Raw genomic sequence first — 20881 nt, 5'->3', positions numbered from 1 at the left:
GTCATGATCTTAGGATCCTGGGATCAAGTCCCACATCAGTCTCCCTACGTAGTGGGGAGCCTGCTACTCCCCCTGCCTGCTGTTCCCCCCTGCTTGTGCTTTCTTTCCGACAAATAAATAAATAAAATCTTAAAAAAAAAAAAAAAAAAAAGAATTTTGAGCCAGAGACCTGCATTTTGGAGCTGTCAGTGAATTTTTGATGGTCTTGAGGTTTTGGGAATAGACACGAGAGGAAATGGAGAATGTGAAGACAAAAGAGAGTGGTAGACTGAATTCCAAGCTACATCAGTATTTAAGGGGCAAGTAGGATAAGCGTAACAACTTACAGCAGAGACAGCAAAGCAAAAACCAGAGAGAGAGAGAACAGGGAACATGTAATGCCACGGAAGGCAAGTGAAGATAGATTTCATGGAAAAAAACATTACTCAGTAGCAGTGCTTAAAACAATTCAGTTCTTGCAAAAGAATTCATTGATCATTGGAAATTATGGTGAGTCTAGACAAAAAAACTTAAATATATGACCGATTGTAATCTATGATAAAAACAACATTTGACATTGATGGTAGAAAAGTCAGATGATTTAGTAATTGGTGATGGGTCAAGGACTAGTTGTATGGAAAGATATTTATAGGAAATGATCTTTTATTCTTTCTTCATACTAGCAAAATTTCCAAGTTCACCAGACATGTAAATAATTACAAAATAAAGTCATAAATGTAAGTAACGTGTTGTAAGTGAGGCAGCAATACCATGTTGGGATGGGGAAAGTCATTCTAAGCATGACATGAAGTGAGAGCCAGAAGCCATAAGGGAAAATATGGATACAAATACATACAAACTTAAACTTTACTACAGAGGGACACCTGGGTGGCTTAGTCCATTAAGCAGCTGACTTCAGCTCAGGTCATAATCCCAGGGTCCTGGGATCAAGCCCCGTGTCAGTCACCCTGCTCAGCTGGGAGTCTGCTTCTCCCTCTCCTTATGTGTTCTTCTTCCCTCTCTCTCTCCCAAAAAACTAAAATCTTTAAAAAAAAAAAAAAATCTTTTCTATAGAAAAATTATAAAATGGAAATAAAATACGGGGAAAACTTTCAATATATATGGGGAAAGACTACTGTTTCTCCTGTAGACAAGGCTCTAAAACCAAAAAAGGAATCGGTAAATGCCTCCATATAAAAACATGTGGAGATGGGGTTAGGCTACCCACAAAGGACAAAATATAAAAGGATAAGGAATATACAAAATTATTAAGACTCCCTGGCACTAAGGGAAATATGAATAAATACAACAATAAAATAGCATTTATTGCCTGTCAAGCTGAAAAGGTTTCAAGCAGATTGTCAAACTCTAGTGCTGGCGTGTAAATGGGTACAAATGTCCTTCCTTTTTTTTAAGGGGCAGTATGGCAAACGGGCCTGGAGCCAAGCTGCCTGAGTTTGAATGCCACTCTATCGCTTTCTACCTGTGTGACACCAACCTACTTTACCTCTTAATGTCTCAGTTTCTTCATCCATTATAGGGGCTAATAATAATAATAATAATAACAATATCTACCTTGCAAGTGTTAAGAAGAAAACATGCATTAGTATGTGTCAAGCACCACGTGCTTGACAGAAACTAAGAGCTAATATTAGTAGTGCTTGGCGCTGTTGCTACTTTCATTTTTTTTCTTTCTAAGCTTGAATTCTCTTGCCCTCGTTTCAACGCATGTCTCACATTCAGGAATATCTTCAGTGTTTCTGCTCCATTGTCCTTCCACCCCACATTCTTGGAGTTTTGATAACTTTAATTGTTGATATTTCAAAAGCACTTTATACAAAATAAATTATAGAGACAAATGTTTAAAGCACTAGAAACAGAATTTTATTTTCTTAAAATTTTTAAAGATTTATTTATTTACATTAGGGAGAGAGAGAGAGTAGGGGGTGGGGGCAATAAGCAGAGGGAGAGAGAGTTTTAAACAGACTGAACGTTCAGCACAGGGCCCTACTTGGGCCTTGATCTCATCATCTTGAGATCTCGACTTAAGTAGAAACCGAGAATCCGACACTTAACCGACTATGCCACCCAGGTGTCCCAGAAACTAAATTTTGATATTTAGCCTGTATAATTCAAAGCATGCCAGAGTTTAAGACCTTTTTTTTTTTTACCTTGAATTTCATAGTAAGATAAATAAAGGGTTTTTTAGCATGCTACATTTTATAGACACCAAGTTTCATTCATTTGAGCTCTTCTTCACTAGGAAATATTCCTCAGGAGTACCTGAAGAATTTAGAATGAATGCACCCTTTTCCTGAAAGACTTTCTCCAACATTCCCACTATGTTCTCATATACAACAGGAATCTGGCATCAGTGGTAATATTTACTTGTTTTTTAAAAATCTCTTCACAAAGGAACAAATGTAATTCAAGAAACCGTTTTAAACCAATATTTATTTAGTGATTTCCAGTTTATTGAGCCCTTAAAATATCTCACTGTTGGAGTCTCACAATAATCTCCTAAATGATCAGAACCGAATTGCTTAGTCTCTCCATTTTACAAATGAGGATGGTAAGGTGAAGAGAGATGATGTAAATCGTCTAAGGTCATACGGCAAGAAAGGAGTCTAGCCTGGTGCGGAGTCTAGAGTCCATTATTTTTATTTTGCTTTATTCTATTTCAAGTTGTTGTTACTGCATCTCTTTATTCCCATGGTTGTGATTACGTTGGTCTTTAGAAGGGAGAGCAGGAAGGGCACAGGGAGATGAGACAGCAAGATAGGAGAGTCCGATAGCCTGCACGATACTGCTTCTTCTCTATGTTATTCACCTGCTGATCACAAGACAGGCTATCTCAGACAGTATGAATGGCACTGAAGCGTCATTGCTTTCTGGTCATAAAATGCAAATAACATAGAATTGCCGACTTAAAAATTTTTTCCTATTTATTAAGATCGTGTTTGTTTTTAGCAGATATTACTAATCTAAAAGTAGGGTATTTTGAAGAAATCATTCACAGCTTTCATAGGTAAACTTGAAAGATCTGGTTCCTAGCTATGATACGCATCGTCCTGGGGTGCCTGGGTGGCTCAGCCCGTCAAGCATCTGCCTTGGGCTTAGGTCCTGATCTCAGGGTACTGGGATTGAGCTCCACATTGGGCTCCCTGCTCAGTGGGAAGCCTGCTTCTCTCCCTTTGGTGTTCTCCTTGCTTGTGCTTTCTCACTTTCTCTCTCTCTCTCTCTCAAAAAAATAAACAAAATCTTCTTTTTAAAAAAAGGGTAATTAATGATTCTCCCTCAGACATGGTAATTTTGGTCTCTTTAAGTGTAGAAATCACAAAGGAAAATCGTTGCACCTTAAGAACTTGTTTTATCTTCACATGTCTTTAAATAAGAAGAGCCAAGCATGATGAAGGCAATATTGACAAACAAGAGAAAAACCATCCTCACTCCAAAAGGTTGCAGTGTATTATGAGTGATCAGAACCAAGGAAACCAAGGTGAACCAAGGAAAATGTTGAGTATACACATAACAAAGGAACACAGGAGAAAAGCAAAAGCTCCAAGTCATCTACTCCAATTCCTGCAACACTGCACAGAACACAAAATTTAAGAATTACTGAGTATGACACTAATGCTAAAATCAAGCTAGAACTTTAATGAATTTTCTTCCTTACTCAGTTTCATAATTTTCACCCTATATTTTAAAGCTTATTCTTTTGGGTGCCTGGGTGTCTCAGTCGGTTAAGCATCTGTCTTCAGCCCAGGTCATAATCCCAGGGTCCTGGGATGGGGCCCCACATGGGGCTCCCTGCTGAGCTGGGAGTCTGCCTCTCCCTCTGCCACCGACCCCTTGCTCAAGATCTCTCTCTCTCTCAAATAAATAAATACTCTAAAAAATTTTAAAAAATAAAGTTTATTCTCTTTTCTCCAGCATGCACTTTCATATTAAACTACTAAATAGGTACTTGGTTAAGTCAAAATGTAGCTTTTTCTCAGTACAAGTAATCTGGGCGCAAATCCAAATCAACGCAACCATAGGTTAAAAAAAAACTGACAACTGTATCTACACATAATAGAAGGTCATTCTCTACCTTCCAAGGACTATCTGTTGTAATCACTTAGTGATAAGAAAAACAAGCTAAGTTTCCTGTGACTACCAAGCCTCAGAGTTGTCTGTGGGATCTACAGAAACACAGTGCTTGTGGCTTTTTGACTGAGAGAGATGTTTTCAACACCCCTGTGATTACTTGGACTAAAAGTCACTTACTAAGTGATTTGTGGTTTAAATTCCAAAAGCATGGGAGCATAATAGTATTCCTTGAACATTTCTAAAAAACAAACAAACAAACAAACAAAAAAACCAACATTTCTCACACTTCTTTTTCCTTACCATGGTCATCTACCTATTCTTGAAAATATCCTTTCTTGCTTCTTAAGATAACCTTTTTAGCTTCACTTGAAATAAAAGTTGAGGAGCACCTGGATGTCTCAATCAGTAGAGCATGTGACTCATGATCTTGGGGTTGTAAGTTCAAGCCCAACGTTGTGGTAGAGATTATTGAAAAATAATAATAATTTTTTTTAAAAACCTTAAAAAAGAAAAAATAAAGAAATAAAAGTAGGACCATAATGAATTAGTCTGATTTGTTCACTAACCTTCACATCTCACTAAGGTTTGTTGATGAGAGAGGTATTGTGGAGGCCGAGAAAAATTAAGGCCATCCCACTTCAGGTTTAGCCTTAGCATAAGTACAGCCATCTTAGCTCTGGCAGCCATCACAGACCCCTGTGCACAAGAGCTAAACTTTCCCCTAGTTTACTTTAGTTCTAAGGACCCCCACCCTGCTTTAGTAACAGGAAGCCCCACCCTGCTTTAGTAACAGGAAGCTCCACCCTGCTTTGGTTCCAGAAATCCCCACCCTGCTTTAGTAACAGGAACCCATAAATACCCCTGCCTTAACTAAGCTCGGGGTCTAAGTCCCTACTCTGCTGTGTGGGGTATACTTGGGCCCAAGCTTAAGCTTGTTAAATAAACCCTTGTGTGACTGCATCAGTGTTGGCTCCGTGGTAGTCTCTCGGATGTGAAAACTCCGGTACAACAGTATCACTAAACGTAAGTAGAGGAAAAGTGAGTGTGTGTGTGTCTTTGTCTTCCAGCTACTTTTTCATTGGTGCAGAACAACTACAACGTGTGAGAAGGAAGGAAGGGAGGGAGGGAGGAAAGGAAGGTAGGTTAGAGGGAGGAAGGGAGAGGAAGGAGAGGGAGCAAGAAAGGAAGGATGGAGGGAAGAAGAAAAGAAATGGAAAAAAAAAAAAAAAGGAAAGGAAATCAGGAAGACACCCAGATAATAAAATACTGTGGCTAATGAGGCATAAAAATTGGACCCCTCTAGCCACAGACAACCTATTCTCCTTTCTCCTCTGATGTTTGCTGTGACTGAATTAGGTAGCTACTTCCTCCTCCCAGCCTTAGTTTTATCTTCCTAAAAATTAAACACTTGTCTTCCAAACTATTTTATCACCCCTTCCCTCCATGGAATGCCAATGTCTATATCCACATAATGCTTGAAAGTTCTTTTCCTTGCCGCAGACCCAGTTTTGTCTTGATGAAAATTTCAAATGTTTTACTTTGAAAGATAAAAATAAATAAAGCTGATGTCAAGACATATCCAATTTAGGATGCAATGTATGAACAATGTAATTCACAGATTATCAAACTATATATATTACTATATATCTGGATTATGATCATATATTTTATACAAGACAAATTATATCTCTATTCTGAAAGAACATACACAAAAATGGCTAAAAAACATTAGCTCCTCAATGGAATGGGAGCTCAGTGAAGTATTTTTATTTCAGTAGTATAATTGATTTTATATACACTTCATTTTTCATATTATGTATAAATAAATTTCTTTTAAACAAGCATATTACGGTAGTAACTTTTTTTTTTAAAGAAAGGCAACAGAGAAATTCAAAAATATAGAACTAGATAACGAAAAATGAAATTAATCATCACAGAGGAAGGGGCAAAGAAATCTGTCCTGGTTCATCTGATAAGAATTCCTAACCCTCAGGCTTGCTACAGGCAAAATTTCCAAATAGAAACAATATTTCAATAAGAAGAACAAGGGATGTTTAGAATAAAATAATTTTTATCAGTTCTGATAACACATGAAGTAGCTCATGGGCATTATTTCTCCCAGTCTTACAAAGCAGACCCATACGTGGAAGGAAACGAGACCACCAGGTGTAAAGAGAACAGGAATAAGAAGCCCAGGTCCTTTAGAATGCTACAGAATCATGAGTGTCACTCTATGGAGATCTGAGGTCTCTGTTTAGTATGCATTTTCTCCTTTTATTGCCCAAGCTCCACTAGCAGCAAACTTTGGTCCAGGGTTTTTAGCGTGGGGCCCATGGTCCCCCCAAGGCATCACTGAATAGAGAAAACTCAGGAAGTTCATTAACTTGGATAAACAAAAAGTTACTTCTCTATTTTCATCAAAATCTAATGGAAATTCAACATTCCTTCAATTACAATGTCGTCAAGAACTGCTGTCACAACAGTGGTACCTATAACTTTCCCACCAAAGAAATCACAGGTATTTTTATATCATGTTACAGTTGTGGCATAGATCTCAAAATATTATTTATGCACATTACCACTTCAAAATTATAGTAGTTGTTATGTCTGTGGCCAGACCTTGTTATTTCGGGCTTTAATAAAGTAGCACAACTGTGTTTTTAAAAATAGTTTGACAACTGTATTTTATTATTCTTGATTCCCTCAAATTCCCATACATTATATTATATAGATCTAAATATATTTTCCTATGAGGGGGCCCACAGATTTGTCAATTCACCAGATTGCCAAAGAAGTTCATGGCACGAAGTTCATCTTGCTGCCCTGTACTCCTAAGGGGCCAATTCTCTTTAGATGTCTCTCCTGTCATTCCCTCATGGCCCATGGAAACCTCTACCCAAAGCCTTACCACCAAATCACCATCATCAGTTTCTTTCTCCCCCCACTCTCCAGCACAGCGATTGACAGAGAATATATATGCAAGAAAAGTACTCAAATGTTCAATTGAATTCATTTGTTTAAACGAATTAACAGCTTATTGTCTGAAGTCACTTGTCATCACCAGTGGAATAAGACAGGATCCCATAAGATAAATCTCAGTTTCTCTATTTGAGATTAGACCTCTGAGAGGCGTACTTAACATGTGCAGATTCCTTCTACTACTCTGCCAAGACTTCTGGACAAAAAGACCAGCACATCATCAAAACTGATTTAGGAATAACAAACTCCATATGACCGCATTCTTCAGCCACACATGTAGATTATTAACTGCTTCACAAGAATCATCACAACTTTTTCTTTTGACAAATATGGCAGAAGATGAAAGCCTTAGAGCCCCCTGTTCCTGGAAATCGTATTGTTAGGTCCATATTTTCCTAGGCATTTGAACCTGAAGTCTGCAATAATGCTGATAACCTACGAAACCTATTGTCCTCAAATGCACTGAAACAAAACAAAACAAATGCCCTGGAACAAAACAACCACAACAACAAAAACAAAATAAAATCAATGACCTGCACAGTTGGGTTCTAGCCCTGATTAATCAGGTCACAGTACTGCTGTGTGCTGCATGGACCCTTAGGTCCCACTTAAGTTTTCAAATTCTCTGTGCTTGTGAGGTCGTACCTGGGTGAGCAAGTCTGGCCACGCTGCCCTAAATACCTGTCGTGAGAGATGTCACCGTGTCAGACTTCGCTGCATCAGACATACTGACATAGTGGCTCCTGAACAGCTCCACGCCCAAGTCCCACTTGCTGTCAGACGGCAGGACAGGATCATCCTGGATTATAATCAGTCGACTATTCTAGAGCAATGCTCGTGATTAAACAATTCCGTGAAAGGCACCGTGAGAGGCTGAAAGGCACCATCCTACCCACAGGCACTTACATGTTTGCATGTGAGAAAAATAATGAAGATGGAATCACAATGACCCCCACATACCAGAGATGCTTTAAAAACTTAGACGTGTGGGGACACCTAGGTGGCTCAGTCTGTTAAGCGCCTGCCTTCAGCTCAGGTCATGATCTCCAAGTCCTGGGATCCAGCCCCGCATTGGGATCCCTGTTCAGCTCTACATCTCACCCCAACTTGTGTTCTCTCTCTCTCTCTCTCTCAAATAAATAAATACATAATCTTAAAAAACAAACAAACAAACAAAACTCACACGTGTGTTTCTAAAAGAAGTGTGTACTAAAATGCAAATAGTCTGCTTTGGTTAAACTTTGGACTGGGGGGCAAAGAAGCATGATAATAGACTAAACATTTTTTTTTTTTTAAATGCAGCTAGAAACCAAACCAAAGATGGTGTTGTGTTGGTCATGCAGGAATGTGAGTCCATCAAGCACCAGCCCTTACCCTGCCTGCATATACAAAACCAACATTGCTCTACAGCAACACCTTATTTTTTCCCCCTTCAGAGATTACTGCTGAGTCACTTGGTGTTTCTCATAATTAGCATCCACTAATTAGAGTAAGTAACACGTTCAGTAATATATCATGAAAAAATTGCACGAAGGCGAAGCTAAAATGTAATTGAGAGAAATAAGTTCCTTTGGCCCCTGTGGTTTACAGCAACAAGTCAAAGATGCTGCCAAAATTGCCTACCACCAGTTACTAATCAGGTGTAGATTAATGTGTGGACTGACACCGGCTTTAGTTACAAGCCAGTCACCTTAGAGAAGCGCTTGCTGTGAAATGCACAGAGCTAGAGTTTTTGTGCTTAACTGAACATAATTAAAAAGAATTTAAAATCAAGAAAAAAAAAATGAAAGGACTAGAATATTGTGTGAACTAAGGGGAAAAGTAACCAGAAACTGACATCATTACCTTGGTTGCCTGTTTCTTTTGTTTCGTTTTAATTGTCACATTAATTAACCGTTTACCAGTAATGATCACACAGTCTAGACAATGGTATGGAAAAGAAAGGCTGCTTCTGTACAATTTCTGGCCTGCTAGCTAAATTCTATCATTTTCTTCTGTATCCAAAAGAAAAAGCTTACTAGGATGTAAATAAGGGGAGTGACATTACTATAGGAATAACTTGAGATCCACTTTCATTTATAACACTGTAGACTTTGCAAACGAGTTCTTTTACCAAGACACCACATTCTTGCCAGTTTTCCTCTGTCTCTCTGTCTGCTTTCTCTGTGGATTTTTCTTCTCTCCCCTTGTCTCTTACTATTGGTGTGTCTCGGAACACAGTCCTTGGGCAGCTTTTTTATCTGTCCATCCTGCTTCCCTCATGCTTTACTCATTCTCATGTAGTCCTGTGATTTTAAATACTGTCTACATGCCAATGACTCTCAAATTTCAATCCAGCCCAGACCCCTTCCTGCAACTGCAGATTTAAATATTCAATTGCCTAACCACTATCTATGCCTGATGACTAATAGAGATCTCGAACTTAACATATCTAAAACTGGGCTTCTGATCTTCCATGGCCCACCTTGCCAAACATCTTCTCTGGTCCCCCAGCTGCTCAGGTCCAAATTGCTGGAATCATTTGCATTTCTTTCTCAGATCTCATTCTCTTTTACATCCTACATTTGATGGTAAATCCTGTCATTTGTAACATCAAAATAGATCCATAATCTAACCCCATTCAGTGCTACTACCTTTGTCCAAGACATCATCATTCTTGTCCAGGATTATTACAATGGCCTCCTAATCATTCTCCCTACTTTTGCCCTTGCTCCCTTCCCATACATTGTCAAAAGAGCAGCAGAGGGATCCCTTCAAAGTGGACATCAGATCATGATACTCCTTTGTTCAAAAATCTCCAAGGGCTTCTCATGTGTTCAAAGCAAAAGTCAAAGCCTCCCAACAGCTTAGGAGGCTCTGTCTGCTCTGGTCCTCAGTTACTACTGGATCCAGGTAAACAATCCTGTCCCTTTTCCTCTAACACTCCAAGTCTCTTCTTCCTAAGAGGTTGTACACTCTCCCTGCCTGGGATGTTCTTCTTTCAGGTAGTTACATAACCAAGTCCCTGTCTCTCCATTGGGGTCTTTGACTGAAATGTCACCTCAGTTGGAGCCTTCACTAACACCCTAGGGAAATAGGCAACACGCCATATACTCTTGCCCTCTTTTTTCCCCTTCATTTTATCCCTACTACTTACTTCCATCCAATGAATTGTGCATAGTATTTGTCTTGTTTATACTGTCCGGATCTTCACAACAGAAAATGGGCTCCAGGGGGAACGTCGTATCTTTCTGTTTTGATCACTGTTACCTAAAGTATTTAAAAAGCACCTGGCACATGATAAGAGCTCAAGATATGTCAAATAGAAGAAAAAAAATGGAACTGATGATTTGGGGCCTATCTCATAACTGTTGATAGAAATCATTGTTCCAGAGTAAAGTAGATTAACGTTACAAGGACTGGACTCGGTTCACAAAGGTACCATGTGTCTCAGGATCTCCTTCACTGCCAAGACATAGTTAATGAAACAAGCTGTAACTGAAGATTGGATTTTTTGTTTGTTTTTTGGCCACTTATGTGTGGTCTATTTATTGGCTTTCTACTCTGTTAGAGTGATCCGCCATTAGCACACTTCCTTGATTATTATCCCTTTACATTAAGTCATATAATCAGGTGGTGTGAGTATGCCAACTTTGCTTTACTTTGCATTATTTGGGATATTTTAAGTTCCTTGCAATTCCATGTAAGTCTTAGACTCAGCTTTTCCATTTCTACAACACGCACACACATACACACTCATGCACTGCTGAGAATTTGATTTCGATTGTGTTAAATCCACAGATCAATTTAGGAAAAAGTTGCCATCATAGCAATACAGAGCCTTTCAGCCCATACTAATAAATACTGTATAATAAATATTATTTCTTTAACTATTCCACAATTTTTTTCAGCAATATTTTGTACTTGTTAGTCCTGCACCTCTTTTGTGACATTGGTGGCCAAGCACTTCACGTTTATTGATGATATCATAAGTGGTATCTTAAAGTTTATTTTCTAATTGTTTATTGCCAGTGCATAGATATAAAATTTACTTTTGTGTATTTGCTTTGTTATCTCACCACCTTTTATTTTTATTACTCACTTATTAGTTCTAGTAGCTGTTTGACAATCAGATCATCTGCAAATAAAGCCAGCTTTTTCTTTCAAATATATGTAGACTTATTTTTAATTTTAATTTTTTAAAGAGAAACGGTGAAAGGGGACATAAATCCTTTTCCTGTTCCAAATCTTGAGGGGATGGGAACTCATCCTTAATCTTTCATGATTAAGAATGACGTCAGCTATATATTAGCCTTTATCACACTGAGGAAATTTCACTCCATTCTTAGTTTTCTGACCTGTTTATCAGGAATGGATTTAGGATTTTTTTTAAATGAATTTTTGACCTCTATTTGTTTGTTCTGTTAATATAAATTCCTCTGATTGATTTTTGCATGTTGACCCAACCTTGCATTCCTGGGATGAATTTCACTAGGTTGTGATTTGCAATTGCTTTTATAGATTGCCTGATTTGATCTGCTGATATTTCATTATTGATTGTTACATCAAATTTTTTTTTTAAGATTTTATTTATTTATTTAACACAGAGAGTGATCACAAGTAGGCAGAGAGGCAGGCAGAGAGAGAGAGGAGGAAGTGGGCTCCCTGCCGAGCAGAGAGCCCAATGTGGGGCTCAATCCCAGGACCCTGAGATCATGACCTCAGCGGAAGACAGAGGCTTTAACCCACTGAGCCATCCAGGCACCCCATTGTTACATCAAATTTAATGAAAGATATTGTTGTGTAGTTTTCTTTTCTTCTAATGCCTTTCTCTGATTTTGGTGTTAGGTTAATGCTGACCTCGTAAAATAAGTAAATGGGTATTCTCTCCTCTTCAGTTTTCTGGGAGAAAGTGTATAGAATTGGTATAACTTATTCTTTACATGTTTCATAGTATCCATTTCTGAAGCAACCTGGGCATGGCTACATGTGTGGGAGTGGGGGAAGGGACAAGGCTTTTAACTACATATTCAATATCTTTAACAGCTATAGCTTTACCAGTGTTATTTCTTATTAGCTGTACTTTGGTAATTTTTGTCATTTGAGGTATTATCCCGGTTTACCTAAGTTAGTGAATTTCTTTGTCATAAATTGGTTCAGAATACTTTATTATTATCTTAATAGCTGTAGAATTTATTGGGATGTGCTCTTTTTTCATTACTGATATTAGTAATGTTTTTGTTCTCTTTTTTTTTGAACTTGCTATTGATCTCCCCAAAGAACAGGGTTTTATTTTCATTGATTTTTTTTCTTAAGTTTTTATTTTTTAATTTATTGATTTCTGTTCTTATCTTTATTATTTCTGTTCTCAGTGTTTAATTTGCTCTTCTTTTATGATTTTATAAGTGTTTTAATTTTCATTTAATTTAAAATATTTTTAAATTTCCATTGTGATAGATTTGTTCACTTGTACATTATTTAGTATCATGTTAACTTAAAAATATTTTAAGGTTTTTTTATAGTAGACATATTTTGCTTAATGTATTGTGAAGCTCTGATAGTGTAAGTGCATACTCATCTATGTTTGTTTTGTCATCTAGATAAATTGACCGCTTTACAAGAATATACTATTTTTATCCCTAGTAAGTTCCTATTCTTAAGTCTGCTTTGCCTGATATTAAAATACCATGTTGTACTTGCTCTTGTTCTTGTTCCCCTTTCACACATCTTCATCTCTTTTTCAAAATTAGTATTGCATGGTAGAAGACAGAAACTATGTCTTCTTTAAAACCTTGCTTAGGGCTAACTGTGCCTCTATAAATTACAGCTACTTTCACGTTAAGCCTTAATAATAGATTTATTGGAAATGTTTCATCTGCTACAAATGTTTGAAAATGATGAGTTACCCTCTTAGGTTGAGGTCCAGTTGTACCTTACAATTAGTAGTAATAACAGTACTCATCACATAACAGGTTGCAATGTCTAGTACATCATAATAAGCAAATACTTTGTTCCATTAATAAGCATTTTCAAGAAATATATATTTTTTTGTTGGAGAAAGTATGAAGATGGACAAAATAAAAACACATAAAAATATAATTCATAAAACTTCATTTATACAGTTCCTCATAAATAAGAAAGCTGAAAGGCTTAAAGCAATGGCTAAATATATGAGAAAAAGAAACATATTATCAGCAGAGCTGAAGTCCTTTGCAAAATTAGGTCTGGGCTGTATGGGTTCTCTAAGTCTCAGAGCACCTAGTAATCCATGTGAGTGATCTTGGGAATGATGGGCAAACAGCTTGACCGGAAGAACATAGAGTTTGGCTGGTATGCTTTATCATCCATGGCACCTACCAGAGTTCTTTGCATGTGGTAAGTATTCATCTAATCTTTGTTGAAGTTGGGAATGAATGAATGATGAAGAGGAGTGTGATATGATGGCAGACTGGGTCCTATACAATTTAAATTATTAAATATCAATTTGCATGAATTCTGTATCAAAGGCTAAAAATTCCTGTACACAACAAAGATTAAATTACTATAAGATAATTCAAATCAATCTGCAAAATGCAAGTTAATAATAGGTTTATTTCACCTAGACTGTACAAATTGGTAAGGAAGTAAGTCATGTTTTGTGTTTTTTTAACTGTGTTCTTTGCAACAGAAATTGATTAAAATGCCAGTGATTCTATGAAGAAGTGAGATTAAAAGTGTTTAACCAATGGTAGGCAATATTTTGGAGGATGCATCAAGAGACTGTGGAGGACATTTCTGGGAAATATCTGCCTGTCGTGGGAAGACCAATCTCAGTGGGCCAAATGGCATTGAACATTTGCCAATTTCCCTTGACAAAGGTGGAGGCATTCTAGACAGGGGGCTACTTCTGGTGATTGTGCCATGTCACAAGAGTCATTGTGGGGTCTTTGCCTAGCTCACTGGCTAGAGGGTACCAGAAGAGCTCACCAAAGTTATCCACCCAGATAACCTTAGAGAGGGCCGGTGGGAGCAGGGATATTTGGAGGGCTTGAGCAACAGTTATTTACCAACCAAAATGAAAGTTTCAATATTTTGAACAACCCGTATAATTGCAGAATTGTGAATGCCGGTCCTGTTTACCTATTTATGGAGTCATATACACAAAATCAGTTGCCAGGTTTGGAAGACAAGCCTGCTTCATGGATGTATGACTTGTGCAATATCATAAGCCCTGCACTTAGGAGGACTTCACACTTGGTTTAATGGTCAATAGTTGTCATTTGCAATTGTTAATAGTATTTTATTTTATTTTATTTTATTTTATTTTATTTTTTAAAAAATATTTTATTTATTTATTTGACAGACAGAGATTACAAGTAGGCAGAGAGGCAGTGAGAGAGAGAGGAGGAAACAGGCTCCCTGCTGAGCAGAGAGCCCGACATGGGGCTCGATCCCATGGACCCTGAGATCATGACCTGAGCCGAAGGCAGAGGCTTTACCCCACTGAGCCACCCAGGCGCCCCTGTTAATAGTATTTTAACAAAGAGCCTGATATTTTCCTGTTACACTGAGCCCCACAAATTATGCAGCCAGCTCTGGGTGACGATACTCAAGCAGCTTTATGGAGAGGGTCCATGAGGTCATATCATATGAATGATAATGAAATATGTTTTCCTATCAATAACCAGGAAGGAACTGAAGATTCCTTCCAGCAGCAATGTGCATGGGTTATCTTAAAGCTGAATCCTCCAGTCCTAGTCAAGCCTTCAGACAGCTATAGTCCTGCTGACATCTTGATTGTGACCTCATGAGAAGTCTTGAGCAAGAACCACCCAGGTAAGCCACATCCAGATTCCCCACCCACAAAGAATGTGAGATAATATATGTTCTTTTTTAAAACCACTAAGTTTTGGGAAAATGTTGAGAGAGAAATAAATAACAAAATAGAGGGAGGTTAGAGACTAATCCTGAAAGCAACATTGCCTTTAACCCACATTCCATTAACTAAAATCCAATGACATGGATTCAACCACCTGCAAAGCTGAAAAATCAAGATTTTTTTGTGGCCTGATGAAGAGATTGATGAGTATAGAATCAACCTCAGATGTAGCCTGCTAGAAACTGTCCTTCCCATGTGGTAGAATCTTATCAGTCTATTCAACTTAAATGTAAGGCTGAGAAGAATATGGACTGAGAAGAGGAAACCAGTACAAAATACCAGAGTCCAAAATCTTAAGGATGCCCCAGGGCTGAATACAAATACACGGAGTTTAGTTAGTCTATCTTTGCTACAAATGAAAAAGATTCCATTTTTAAAAAACACTCGTTTTTTAAAAAATTTTTAAAAACACTCTTTTCATCAAAGCCTAAATGCCCTTTTGGAGGTTCTATTAATATAACCAAGGGCTTATAATCTGAACAACTTTGGTTCATGTCTTCAGTATTCCACATTAGTTCTTGATCTTGGGCAGGTTACTTAATCATCTAGGTCCTTCAACTCTAAAATGAGGGAAAATATGGGCCTATCTCAAGAAATTATTGAGGGTTATGTGAAATTATAGCTATAGCACTTGTCACAATGACACTTAGTAAGCACTTAATAAGCACTGAGCAAATAATAGGTATGATTTCATTAAACAAGAAAGACAATAGTAATGGGGAAGATAATAAGTAGTGATAGAAACAGGGAGTCAGAGGAATTAAGCTTTTCCTAAGAAACACTAAAATCATTTCATTAGATGCCCAAAGTTAAATATCCTTCAGAGAACATGTATTACTTTGGTAACTACTATAGGGTTTTTGTTTGTTTGTTTGTTTGTTTGTTGGCAGACAGATAGAGAGATCACAAGTAGGCAGAGAAGCAGGCAGAGAAAGAGGCGGAAGCAGGATCCCTGCTGAGCAGAGAGCCCAATGCAGGGCTCAATCCCAGGACCCTGAGATCATGACCTGAGCCAAAGGCAGAGGCTCAACCCACTGAACCAACCAGATACCCCCTTTAGTAGCTACTATAAACTAGATATATCCAGTGGCAAAAGCTGTGATTGTGTGTATCTGTCAGTTGAGGTGCTTAGAGACAACCCTGGAGAAGATAGACAATGAACATGTGGTCACAGGGAAATAAACATCAGTAGTGGTAACAAGGAAAGAAAAAGTGATGGAAGACTCGTGAGATGAAGCTAATAGTCTCCTACAATAAAGGGGGCTCAGAGAAGGCTTCTCCGAAGAAGTCAGATCTCAACCGTAGATTGAAGGTGGAGTACATGTTTTCTACCTAAGACTGTGCCAGAGAGGGACGGCGGTCACACTGGACATCTTTTAGGCAGAGGGAACAGCAGAAATAAAGGACAGAAATGGGCTTCCAAAGGACAAAGGCATACAGAGGACAAAAGAATGTAGAATATCCACAACAAAAGTCTCTTAAGGATGGTTTATGGAACCCAAACAAATTTTGGATAGGAAGCCAAAATAGGAGCTAGATGGAGAAAAAGTTGAAAATTTCAGGCGGAGGTAAAAGGAAAGAGGGGTTGCAGGTATTTGATAAAGTAACTAGAAAGATAGGGTGTCAAGCTCAAAAAAGTGGAATGTGTAAGTCAACTATTTCAAGGTGAGGCCAACTTCGAGTTACAATGGAGTGGATGATCAGAACAGAAGAGTGAAAGAAGTCATTAGATATAAGACATTGAAGAAACTGAGGCCAAGTCACCCAGCCTCATGGCAAGACTTGGAACAGAGAGGTACACTGACTGGGAGTTGGATGCCAGAATTACAGTTGGATGACCTCGGAAAAGACAGGGTAACGGGGATGCTGCCCATACTGTACATTTGAAAAGAATAGAGCTTGTGTTCATTTTGTCTTGTCTTTACGAGACAACAATCATCTTAAAATAGCTCTTGAGGACAATGAGTAAAACCACCTTCTGACCCTGAGGCAGTTAGGATCTGCAAGCTTGGGCAGCCTCCACCAAAGAAATCATATTCTAAGTGTATCCTATATATCTTTGACAGAAATCAGAGAATAATTTAAAATCAAAATGTCCCCAATTCCTAAGCTAATTACCACTAGCAAAAGATCATCTCAATAAGAAATATTACTTTTTTTTTTTAAATATTACTTTTAAATAAAATAGTGAATAGTCTTTAAAGAGAAGGCAAAGTGCTTTGGATTATAAATTGTATAAGCTTAAAAATGTGTATGTGCGGGGCACCTGGGTGGCTCAGTGGGTTGAGCTGCTGCCTTCGGCTCAGGTCATGATCTCAGGGTCCTGGGATCGAGTCCCGCATCGGGCTCTCTGCTCAGCAGGGGGCCTGCTTCCCCCTCTCTCTCTGCCTGCCTCTCTGCCTACTTGTGACCTCTCTCTGTCAAATGAATAAATAAAATCTTTAAAAAAAAAATGTGTATGTGCATATGTATGTATGTAATAGTTACAACACATACAGTTAAAATAAAGTCAATATTATTTGCAGAAGGGGGAATTTTAAGAAAGAAGCCTTCTATTTAAGGGCACCTGGGTGGCTCAGTCATTAAGCGTCTGCCTTCAGCTCAGGTCATGATCCCAGGATCGAGCCCCACATCGGGCTCCCTGTGCAGCAGGAAGCCTGCTTCTCCATCTCCCACTCCCCCTGCTTGGGTTCCATCTTTTGCTGTGTTTATCTCTGTGAAATAAATAAATAAAAATTTTAAAAAAAAGCCTGCTATTTAGATGTCCCCATTCTACTTCTTATTGTAATAAACTAAACTCGCTTATTTTAGAAACCAACATCAAGATGGCTCAAAGTTTATCTGCTTTTGTCCAGAAAATAAATTAAAAAACTGGGTCTGGTTATAAATATATGTGTATGTATGTATTTGATAACTAAAACATATATGAATATTCAGAACTTATAAAAATTATGAGAATGTGCATTTTATAAATGAAATGTATAAACACCTTATACATTTCATTGTATAAATATAAAACATTGTAAGTCGAAACACATAATGCTCTTACCACTGCCATATCTACATTGATCTTTACATCCTCGATAACATTCTCTCCCTAGTTTAATGATTTGTAAGTGCATGCACTTTTCAAAATCTAAACCTACCAAAAGAAGTGTTCTCTAAGAAAGAAAAGCAATTATATATTTCAGATTTAATTCCCTGTACATTTGAATAATATTGAATTCTTTATTAAGCTGCTCTTCAGGGAATAAAGTGTTTGCAACAAGAAGAAAGGTAAATTCTCCCACTAATAACATCATGTTGAGTAAGTTAGTCCATACTCCTCTACAAACTATGAGAGCTTCTCGGTGTTTAAACTATTTTTAAAGATCACTGTCAGTAAACAACCATTATCTCCTCAAGCTGACACCAGAGGACTCTTGAAGTCAGCAAACAGTGTTAGAGATCTGGATGGGAACTAGAAACCAATTGGCAAAATAAATAAGACTTTAGGCCAAAGCAAGTTTAGTGTGATGAGGAGAAACTAATTTATTAGAGACTAAGAAGATGACAGTTGAGTTGGGAGGAGACGATCTCAGATGTAGAGCTGAGCTGCCTGTTACTCTCGCGGACCGACAGACACACAGACTCTCAAAGAGGTGTCTGGCCAGTAAACTTCACCGTTATGCAGAACACAGCACACAGTGTACTGCATCCACGAAGATGGTCATGTTGCAGAAGAGTTACCCTTAGCAGCCACATATGCCAGAAATGTATGGGGCTGGGGGATCAGGAAGCCTACTAGGGCTGGACTGACCTCCATCCTTCATGGGGGCCTCTAGGAAGGCAGCTGACCCTGGCAGCTGTTGGGCTTGGCTTCCAGAGGCACATTGAGAACATCCAATGCCTTCCCTCTCACTCTTCTCTATATGCCTCTGGTCAGAACTGACACATTTAGACAAGAGGAGAATCTGAAAAAGGAAAATTGGCTTCCCTCCCCAATTTCTCTATAAGCTTCAGGGAAAGATAAGATGAATTTTTAAAAATCTATGATGAAAAAATAATTACAGACCCACAGATGACACAGGGGCGCCTGCTTCTTGTTGCTTTGATTATCCTGGTCACACCTAATTGATTCACTGTCGCTGCCTTTAATTGGTAGCCTGCTTTCCTTCAAGACCTCATGTCCAATATTGGTATCTCTTTAAATTTTTTCCCAGTTGTTTTTGCTGCTGCTGTTTATTTTCCCCCTGTGCCTCCAAGCATCAGGAGCGTGGATCATACAGATAACTAGGGTTCCTGCTGGTCTATTTTCAACTCCATATGTGAAGGTGTCCTATACTCTCAATGCCCTTGTTTCATTTTAATCCTTTTTGTCTCGCCTCATTATGTCCAATTGGACATATTCCGTTAAATCAGTGCTTGTGGCCAGGACGTCTTTGCAACATAGTTACACACCGAGTTACAGACCCGTTTCATCATGTAACAGCGAAAGGAAGAGTCAAAACGAAAACGGCGTCTAACATAGGCTCGGAGGCAGTCATCTCCTATTTTACAAACTTCATTTCTGGCGCTCGTTTTAACAACTGACGAAGTTTGAGCCTGGGATGACTTCTGCGCCAGGACGGTGACCTGGCGTGGGACCGAGATTAGCCACGTTTCCTTTCTCTCCCGCTAGCTTCTGAAGAGAATAGTGCTAACCTCTCTCTTTCTCAAAACACAGACTTTTGAACAGTTATTTTCCACTCCATTCCTGCCCATTGAAAGTTGAAAAGTTGCTGGCAACACACTGAATTTTTAAAAAGCCCAGGAAGCGAGAAGAGTTGGGTAAATCACCAGTGCCCTCTAGTGGTCAGAATGCGCAACACCTGGGAAACCGCAGTCTCTCAGCTGCAGAGGCTTTGCTAACACAGCTGCAAGTCTTTTTTGCGAGGGAGAAATGTGGTTTGTTTCCATTATATTTGGTAACCAAAGAGGTTCAGCTTTTCCCATAAATTCTCTGGAAACAGAAATGCTGCATTTTTCAGGGCAGGCGATATTTATTTCACAGTTATCTCTAAAAGCACAATGAAATATAATTATATCATTCTTGAAGGGACTAAGTATAGAACTCGTTTTTTTTCCCTAAAAAAAAAAAAAGAAAGAAAGAAAGAAAGAAAGAAGAAGAAACAATTTCAGCAGGGCTTTTCTATATTTAAGAAAGGGCAATACCAATAAATTTATATAGAGCCTTTATGTAATGTCTGGAATTTAGTGTGTGTGTATTTGTGTTTGTGCGTACAGTTTAAATTTGTTTCTAAGTAAATGTGAATGTGACCTGCTTTTACTAATAGGATAATTAATTCAATCTCTAAAAACCTGCAGAAGAAAGGAGGCGTTCTCCTTCTTGTCCTGGAGGGCAAATAAATAAGACATTTTCAAGAGATACCACAAGCAAAAACCATCTGTTTGAAATCACTCTGATTATGGAAGCTGGTAATTCTTGGTCCCAAGGGAGGTTGCTAAAGAAAGGGTGGAATGTCTTTAGAGGTGAGATGTCTTCCAGAGATCCCTGAAGACTGGGAGCCTGCAGCATTCCCCCTCCTTCCCAGGCAGCCAAGGCTGTCGCCTACGCCCATCCGTCCCCCTCCCCCAGCTCTGAGCCTGAGCCAGAGCCAGTGAGTCTAACCCCCACTTGGACCACCATGCGGAGAGCAGTGGTCCTCAGGGTGTATTGTAGCACGGACAGCAATAAGAAGGACTAAATGTCAGGAGGAGGAGGACTCGCAAACATATGAAAATGCTGACATTTGTTTAGTTTGGCCAAAGAGAGGATGATCATAGTTAGCAAATATGTGGCTCACAGAGAGGCTATTTTAAATGGGATCGATAAAGGATGGAGGGGATATTAAACTGATAAGGGGAGAATGACTTCCTGGAAATATTCCCTACCTGAAATGTAGGCGAGTATGA

The sequence above is a fragment of the Mustela erminea genome, chromosome 1, assembly GCF_009829155.1.
Source record: "Mustela erminea isolate mMusErm1 chromosome 1, mMusErm1.Pri, whole genome shotgun sequence".
NCBI classification, from domain to species: domain Eukaryota; kingdom Metazoa; phylum Chordata; class Mammalia; order Carnivora; family Mustelidae; genus Mustela; species Mustela erminea.
The sequence above is the reverse complement of the archived record's forward strand: the minus strand, read 5'-3'. Positions refer to the sequence as shown.